Source organism: Anguilla rostrata, chromosome 3 (assembly GCF_018555375.3).
Source record: "Anguilla rostrata isolate EN2019 chromosome 3, ASM1855537v3, whole genome shotgun sequence".
NCBI lineage: Eukaryota > Metazoa > Chordata > Actinopteri > Anguilliformes > Anguillidae > Anguilla > Anguilla rostrata.
Genome location: NC_057935.1, coordinates 73,074,002 through 73,083,653, shown reverse-complemented (window position 1 = coordinate 73,083,653; position 9,652 = coordinate 73,074,002). Strand labels below are relative to the sequence as shown.

General features: G+C 46.2%; 1 long non-coding RNA gene across 1 annotated transcript in view; it reads right to left on the bottom strand.

Annotated features, from left to right (window-relative positions):
• Nucleotides 1-9,652, bottom strand: part of LOC135251893 (uncharacterized) — a 30,679-nt gene that overhangs the window by 854 nt on the left and 20,173 nt on the right. The gene's annotated exons all lie outside the window — the stretch shown is intronic.

Below are 9,652 nucleotides of genomic sequence, written 5' to 3'. Positions count from 1 at the left end.
TGGTGCTTTTATGAGATTGTGAAGCATTTTCATAGAGAAGACTGGATACTCTGGATGCATGGTTGCTGCTGCTCCTGCTGCTGCTGCTGCTCCTGCTGTTCCTGCTGCTGCTGCTCCTGCTGCTGATCCTGCTATTGCTGCTCCTGCCGCTGCTCCTGCTGCTGCTGCTCCTGCCACTGCTCTTGCTGCTGCTGTTGTACCTGTGTTTGATACTGAAAGTGTGCAGAATCTTAGAAACTTGAAATATACGTGCCATCAGGTGTAACCTGCGGTGGTGCCAACAGTAAAAATGAAACTTTGGTTCCTTCACTGAACTTCAGTCCACAGTGAAATTAGCACAGCACCAAAAACACAGTGTGAAAACAGATCATGAACCAGGAGAAAGTGATGAGTCCTTGTACTTTTCAAGTGTAAGCCTCCTGCAAGCCTCCTGTTTATTATTTTTTATTTTTTATGTAACCTGCATTTAAACAGAAAAACCCCATTGAGATGGAAATCATGTTCTGCAAGGGGGTCCTGACATAAACACAAAGTTACACAGGACAGCAGACAAATGAGTTGCAAACATCAAATGTGTGTTTTAGTACTAGTTTGTGTGCAGCTTGTAACTGGCTGAAGTTTTGTCTGAAGTAGTGAAGTACCTTACTGGAACCATGACTGTAATTGACTAATCTATGTGGGGTAGATTGTTGAAACAAAAACCAGCAAACATAGCAGCCCTACAGGAGTTAGTTAGTCAGTCACACACACACACACAAACTCAGACACATGTACATGCGTACACACACACACACACACACACACACACACACGCACTCAGACACAGACATACTGTACATGCACATACACATGCACAGACATGCGCACACTCACACATACACAAGTTCACACGCGCACACACACTCATACATGCACACGTACACACATACACACACACCCACACGTGCACTTGCACGCACACACACAAACACGCGTACACACACACACTCAGACAATAGACACTTACTTTTATTACTTTTACAATTATTTTTGAAAATTGAACCAAAATCAAGTAAAAGTAAAAAGAAAAATGATCATCATTCAGTACTATTGTGTGACACATGTACCTCCACCCAGCACTTACATTACACTTGTATCGCTATCTTGATGTTGTAGCTTGTTTTTGAGCCTTTATGAGAACTGGACTTAATGTGTTCATGGCTATGAATAACTGATACATAATGAGTATTGTACCTTATCGTACCTGTGCTTTGTAGTTGTTGCAATGGCCTTTGGTATGCACTTATTGAACGTCGCTGTGGAAAAAAGCGTCTGCCCAATAAATATAATGTAATGAAATGTGTGAAGAGAGGGAGAGAATCTGTTCCTCCGTTGTTTTTGTGAAGTATGTTACTGGACCCACTGTCTAACTTCACAAATTAAAAATCAAATAAACTAAAATGTCTGATTGAACATGCCCATTTATTGTATTTGTTTGTCAGCAGAATCCTTTTTTTATGAAGGCATTCGCTGCAGGCTAATGTGGGCGTAAGCCAGAGCAAATAGCTGCTGTCCAGGGTGGTTTACTGAAACAACACCCAGTGAATATACCGGTCCTGCAGGAGACAGACATTTTAACCCTGTAAACCAGCCAAGCACCAGTATTTGTGATATACAAGCTATTCCAAGTGCTATACAACCAAGCGGTATGTTTAACTGCCAAAAATCATTTAAAAACAGTTACAAATAATCACAAAGTATACGTACTAGCAATGCTTTTGAACATCAACATATCTCAAATGTATTTTACAGATATGTTGATGTCTACAACATAAGATTGGTATGTATAAGATGCTTACAAACCTCCTTGGTTATAGTGACATATCGGCAAAAGCTACAAAATGGGTAAGAGATTGTTCTTCCTTCCTTCACACTTTTGAGGAATTTTCAGTAGTAGTTCCAAATCACTATCAATTTGAATTTGGAGCCATTATTTAATAAATACTTGGGATCATTTAGATTTTTTTTTCTCTGAACTGCTCATATTAATTTAGTTTTAGATGGTTCCTATTTAAAATGCACGATGACCATTTCCTGTCACGGTTTCTGTGCAGGTAGATCATTTTTCTGTGCTCAGTGGTTAGCATTCCGATTAGCCACTCGGCTAATCGTTATTTTGGGGTGTGGGGACGATTAGTTCGAGCTTGCAGATTAGCCACTCGGCTAATCGTTATTTTTGGTTCCTTTGGGAGGATTGTTCCTGCTTGAACATCCCATGCATTCCTGCAGGGTTACCTCTGATCGGTTTCACCTGTGGGTTGCTCACATCTTCCGCTGATTACCAGCCACACCTGTGGCTGGGTATTTAAAGCGTCTGTAGGCAGTGGAACGGTGCTTGAGTGTAACGTGTTTTGCTCTAGCCAGTTCCCTGTCGTATTTCTGAGCAAGGTGTAAGGAATTTAAGAACAAAGGAATTTCAAAAGAATTCTGACTTCAGTTTGTTTGTTTTTTCTTTTGAGAAAAAGGTATTAGGACGGTATATGTCCAGATTCTGAGGCTGGCGGTTTTAAGGGGTTATTGTGTCACCGTTGGGGCACAAACCTTTCTGCCCCTTACTAACTAGTTTCCCCCCTGGTTTTAGTTGGCCTCAGAATGTCTTTTGTTTGTTTTTGAAAAGACATTTTCTTTTTCTCTGCTTCGGGTCGAAGTCGTTTTCTTCTTTTCTTTTCCCTGTTCCCTTTTATTTTCTTTATATACTCCTTCTTCCTCAGTTACCCGTTTAGGGGTTTATTCATTTTTTGGGATACGTCCCTTAGGAGTATAGCACCCCTTCTCATTTCGTCTCTCACGAGACTCAGTGGTTACTGGAGTGCCCCTTTGGTAACTTATAGATCCCTGTTTGGTCGCGTCTGGTCTTCACACTTCCCCTCCCTCACAGAACACTCAAGCCAAATGGAAGTACCAGCGACCATCGGCCTGGATCAGGCAGTTACGGCTCAACAAGCCGTCCTGACGGCCCATACAGAGGGTCTACAAATGTTGCACAGTCAACAAGTAAACACCACTGCACAACAGGCAGAGCTGTGCGAGCGTTTAGCCCTACAAGAGGAGGCGTCACGCCGCCAGGAAGCTACACTGACCGGCCTGCTAGAGATTATGGGTCGCCAGCAGGTGGCTTCCGAGGAGTTTAGGCGAGGTTTCGAGGAACACCGGGTCCGGGTAGAGGAAGAGCGACGTCTTGAACGCGAGGAGACAAGGCGTTTCCAAACTGAGTTTCTTCGGAGACTCCCAGTATACAAGCACAATCCTTTCCTTCCCAGACACACACCGGCACTCACAAATAATCAGGAACCTAAACTTCAGCTCCCTGCTCCGTTCGAAGGTGAATCCGGCAAATGCCGGGGGTTCATAACACAATGTTTTATACAGTTTAGAGCTCATCCTTCACGATATGCTACAGACGAATCAAGGGTGGCGTTTATTGTTAGTCTCCTTAAGGGTCAAGCCCTGGCCTGGGCTGACCCACTTTTTCGTTCAAACTCACCCATAATGACAAGTTCAGACCGCCTCATTGAGGAGATGGAAAGGGTGTTTGACCATGATGTTACGGGCAGTGAGGCAGCCACTAGGTTAACCCGTCTTCGGCAGGGAAGGAATAGTGTTGCAGAATTTTCCATAGCATTCCGATCGTTAGCCGGCGAATCAGTCTGGCCTGAACTACCGCTTATGACACTATTCACCAATGCCCTGTCAGATCCAGTCAGGGATGCACTGGCTGCGAGTGAGCCACCCGCTACTTTCGAGGCATTGGTTGCGAGAGCTATCCGCATTGATCACCGGGTTAGGGAACGAGAGAGAGAGAAGGAATAAAGGAGAGGTCGAACAACCCCTTATGTCGCACCTCTCTTGGGTACGCCCATCTTCTCCACTCGTTCCCAAGACTCAGGAATCAGGTCAGAACCTATGCAGGTGGACAGTGTGGACGTTCGCAGGGATGCTGATTTTCGATCAAGAACCAAGAGGTGCCACTATTGCAAACAGATAGGGCACCGCATAAAGAGTTGTCCAGTGCTAGCAGAAAAAGATCAGTCTCGTCGGTGAAGCGTAAGCCACTGGCGAGACGTGAGTTATCAGCCTTTCGCACCTGTATCCCCGTCGAACTCTCCTGGAATAAACAGATCATTAACACTAATCCATTTTTAGATTCAGGCGCAGTGGATTGTTTTATTGACACTAAATGGGCAAAGAAACGCGGATTACCTGTGCGTCTCTTGCCACAGCCTCAGGTGATTACTGCGCTTGATGGCCGTCCCTTAGGCACAGGCCTAGTGGAAAGAACCACCGCTTTTATTCAGATGCGCGTTCCTTTTGGTGAACATGTGGAGCGTATCAGATTTTTTTTGGTGGAATCTCCGACCTTTCCCCTTGTGTTGGGGCATTCCTGGTTGGTTAGGCATAAACCTTACATCAACTGGGGCGGGACTGGGGAGGCCATCCTTCAGTGGGGTTTGGAATGCGTGTCTCACTGTCAGCAGGAGACTACGCAGGCTCCTGGGGTTGGTTCTAGTTCCCAGCCCAGTTTTGAGTACTGTGATGAGGAGACCGTTACTCCCATCAGTCAGTTTGCGGCATCGCCCCCTTCAGGTAGGGAGGAGAGCCTAGTCTGGGATCCGTGTTTTGACACATTCTCTCCTTGCGATTATGCCACAGAGGAATTCTCGGGTGAGGGGTGTTCTTTTAAAAGCCAGAGCGAACAAGATACGGCAGATGAAATGGAAAACCCTTATTCCGCCAGCATGGAGGATCTGGTTACAGTGGGTACGGTCACTATTCCATTACCAGTCAATGTCCCCAACGATTATGCAGATCTTGCGCAGGTATTTAGTAAGCAAGAGGCCACTACTTTACCTCCGCACAGAACGTATGATTGCGCTATCGAATTATTTCCTGGTTTGGTCCCACCAAGGGTTCCTTATATTCTTTATCTATTCCCGAGAGCGAGGCTATGAGGGAATATATTCAAGAGTCCCTGGCCAATGGTTTTATTCGACCCTCCACTTCGCCGGCGGGGGCAGGGTTTTTCTTTGTTAAGAAAAAGGACGGCGGTCTGCGACCCTGTATAGATTACAGAGGTCTTAATAATATCACGGTCAAGAACCGCTACCCCTTACCCCTTATGAATTCGGCTTTTGAACGTCTCCAGGGGGCGACTATATTCACCAAACTTGACCTTCGGAATGCCTATAATTTAGTGCGAATAAGAGAAGGAGACGAGTGGAAAACAGCATTTAACACGCATAACGGGCATTTCGAATATTTAGTCATGCCATTCGGTCTCACGAACGCCCCGGCGGTATTTCAGGCCTTAGTCAATGACGTTCTTAGGGAGATGTTGGAGAGATTTATGTTCGTCTATTTAGATGACATTTTAATCTTTTCCAACACTCCTGCTGAGCATGTCAGTCATGTCAGGCAGGTTTTGAAATGCCTTTTGGAGGCTAAACTGTTCGTGAAGGCCGAGAAATGCCTATTCCATGCCAAATCTGTCTCTTTTTTGGGGTTTATAATTTCTGAGGGAACTATTAAAATGGACCCTGATAAAGTCTCCGCAGTTAAGAATTGGCCCCCACCACATCAGTTAAACAGGTGCAGCGGTTTTTGGGATTCGCCAACTTTTACAGGCGTTTCATTCGCTATTTTAGTGCAGTAGCCGCACCGATCACTGTGCTGACCAAAAAGGAGGCCAGTGTTCATTTTGCTTGGACATCCAAAGCCGATGCGGCTTTCCGGGTTTTAAAGTCTATGTTCTGTTCTGAGCCCATTCTCATCACGCCTAACCCGGCACTTCCATTTGTGGTGGAGGTGGATGCCTCTGAGCTTGGCGCGGGAGCCATTTTATCTCAACGGTCCCCTGTAGATAACAAGGTGCACCCGTGTGCATATTTCTCGCGGTCCCTTTCCCCAGCGGAGAGGAATTATGACGTCGGTGATCGTGAACTTTTGGCAGTCAAGCTGGCTCTGGAGGAGTGGCGGCATTGGCTGGAGGGGGCGGAACATCCTTTCACGGTCTGGACAGATCATAAAAACCTGGAGTTTATTCAGAGCGCTAAGAGACGGAATTCGCGGCAGGGTCGCTGGTCTTTGTTTTTTAAATTTTATCCTTACTTATCGTCCGGGTTCAAAAAATATCAAACCTGACGCCCTGTCTAGAATCTATGACCAATCAGACGACAACCGCTCCCCAGAGCCCATTGTTCCCCCCACTTTGATTGTAGCTCCTGCTATGTGGAGGATTGAGTCAGTGGTCCGGAAGGCTCAAAGGTCTGAGCCAGATCCGGGTGGAGGTCCGCCTAACTGTCTCTTTGTCCCTGCTAGGGTACGCGCCCAGGTGTTGCGTTGGGGACATTCCACGCATCTGACTTGTCATCCGGGTGTCCACAGATTTAAGGATTTTTTATCCCGGCGATTTTGGTGGCCTGGCATGGAGAGGGATGTGCGGGAGTATGTTTCGGCCTGCTCGGTTTGCGCTCGGAACAAGGGTTCTCGCATTCCACCATCGGGTCTTTTACGTCCCTTGCCCGTTCCTAGTTGCCCTTGGAGTCACATAGCGCTGGACTTTATCACTGGGCTGCCACCCTCTGATGGCAACACGGCCATCTTAGTCGTCGTGGATAGATTCTCGAAGGCGGCTCATTTTATAGCGTTGCCTAAACTTCCGTCGGCTTTGGAGACCGCCCGGTTAGTTATTAACCACGTCTTCCGAATACACGGGTTACCTCAAGACGTAGTATCGGATCGTGGCCCGCAGTTTACCGCGCGTTTTTGGCGAGCATTCTGTTCGCTTCTGGGGGCGTCTGTCAGTCTCTCATCAGGGTTTCACCCAGAGACCAATGGACAGACGGAACGCACAAATCAGACGTTGGAAAACACTCTCCGCTGTCTGGTCTCTTCCAATCCCACCTCCTGGAGCCGTCAACTCGTGTGGGCAGAGTACGCGCACAATACGCTACGTAACGCGTCGACGGGGACCTCACCATTTGAGGCCCAATGTGGTTATCAACCTCCACTCTTCCCAGAATTGGAGAAGAACATCGAGGTGCCCTCCGCAGAGACATTTGTCAAGCGGTGTCGGTCCACCTGGAGGAGAGTTCGTACATCACTGCTACGCTCGTCAGCCAGTCAAAAGAGGCTTGCCGACAGACACCGCAGACCTGCGCCCTCCTATCGGTGGGTCAGCGTGTCTGGCTTTCTACTCGTGACCTCCCTCTACGAGTGGAGTCTCGTAAACTCGCTCCTCGTTTCATTGGTCCATTTAAGATCCTTCGGAGAATTAACCCAGTCACGGTTCGCCTACAGCTGCCCCGGTCCATGAGAATTCATCCTACCTTTCATGTCTCTCGTCTTAAGCCAGTTCTAGTAAGCGCGTTGGCCCCTGTGGACAAACCCCCACCTCCGCCTAGACTCGTGGATGGGGAACCAGTTTATACGGTGCGTCGCATTCTGGCCGAGAGGCGTGTGGGCCGTAGGGTACAATTTCTCATTGACTGGGAGGGTTATGGTCCGGAGGAGCGTTGTTGGGTTCCCTCTAGGGACATATTGGATCCTGAACTGATCCAGGATTTCCGCTCTCGTGGGTCCGAGGGCCCGTCTGGGGCCGGTCCTTAGAGGGGGGGTACTGTCACGGTTTCTGTGCAGGTAGATCATTTTTCTGTGCCTGCACCGGCTCAGTGGTTAGCATTCCGATTAGCCACTCGGCTAATCGTTATTTTGGGGTGTGGGGACGATTAGTTCGAGCTTGCAGATTAGCCACTCGGCTAATCGTTATTTTGGTTCCTTTGGGAGGATTGTTCCTGCTTGAACATTCCATGCATTCCTGCAGGGTTACCTCTGATCGGTTTCACCTGTGGGTTGCTCACATCTTCCGCTGATTACCAGCCACACCTGTGGCTGGGTATTTAAAGCGTCAGTAGGCAGTGGAATAGTGCTTGAGTGTAACGTGTTTTGCTCTAGCCAGTTCCCTGTCGTATTTCTGAGAAAGGTGTAAGGAATTTAAGAACAAAGGAATTTAAAAAGAATTCTGACTTCAGTTTGTTTGTTTTTTCTTTTGAGAAAAAGGTATTAGGACGGTATATGTCCAGATTCTGAGGCTGGCGGTTTTAAGGGGTTATTGTGTCACCGTTGGGGCACAAACCTTTCTGCCCCTTACTAACTAGTTTCCCCCCTGGTTTTAGTTGGCCTCAGAATGTCTTTTGTTTGTTTTTTGAAAAGACATTTTCTTTTTCTCTGCTTCAGGTCGAAGTCGTTTTTCTTCTTTTCTTTTCCCTGTTCCTTTATTTTCTTTATATACTCCTTCTTCCTCAGTTACCCGTTTAGGGGTTTATTCATTTTTTGGGATACGTCCCTTAGGAGTATAGCACCCCCTTCTCATTTCGTCTCTCACGAGACTCAGTGGTTACTGGAGTGCCCCTTTGGTAACTTATAGATCCCCTGTTTGGTCGCGTCTGGTCTTCACACTTCCCCTCCCTCACAATTTCCTGTGAACTGGTTAAATGGAGAAGTATTCTTGCCATACAGGATGTTCAAGTCAAGCCTGAGAAAAGATCATATTTACTGTGCTGAATTCAAGAAACATGTCACAGTTAAAGAGGGTCTGGTTTAGGGGGAATGTATCGGAAGCTGAGCTCTTACTTGCTTCCATAACCCTCTGTCTTAGAGAGCTGGTCACCTTGTCACGGTGAAACAATTTACTGTTGTGACAAACAGTAACACAATAACCTAAAAATAAGAATACACACAATAACCTACAAATATGACTGCATAAGAATAAATAAATAACTACCTTTTTTGTCACACAGGAAAGAGTATATATTTTATATAATTTTATTTATATATTACTGCATTAAAAATGCATGTATTTATACAGAGTACTTTGTTAATTTTGTTAATGTGGATATGGACACTTCACTGACATGTTTCATTATAGTATTAAAAAGCACAACTTACTCAGTTCTGACTGCAGATGAACATGTATGGCGGTGATGGCGAATGTGTCTAAATGTTGGCCATAAGACTAACATGATGAAGTTTCACTTCCTCACACATACAAAAAAAGTAACTTGTTTGTCAGAATATCTGTGTTTTTTGTTTACTATGCAAGTTAGATCACTGCATTTTCATTGTCAATCTCCTACAAATTATGTGCATGTGATGAAGAAATGAAATAGCATTTTTTGTTTCTCGTTTGTATTTTCTTTTGGATATGTTCACAAACAGCTTCGCTGTTTATGTGAAAGAGAGCCTGCAGTTGTGAGGCAGCCAATCGAATGCTGCCTGCGTCTGAATGTTTATGTGTGTGTGTGTGTGTGTGCGTGTGTGTGTGCATGCATGCGTGCGTGCATGTGTGTGTGTGCGCGTGTGTGTGCGTGCATGCGTGCGTGCGTGCGTAATGCTGATCCTATCGGATGTTTTGCAGTGTCTCCCTGACAGCACAGTGAACAGGCTGTTTTCATTTATAGGTCTGATAAGAATCAGAGTGCTGTGAACTCCCCTATACCCAAACCATAACAAACAGCCCCTGCGCGCACACACATGCACACACACACACACACGCACTCACTCACACACACACACCCACACTTTTCATTTCTATCACTTAAATTCCCCTCTTTCATGC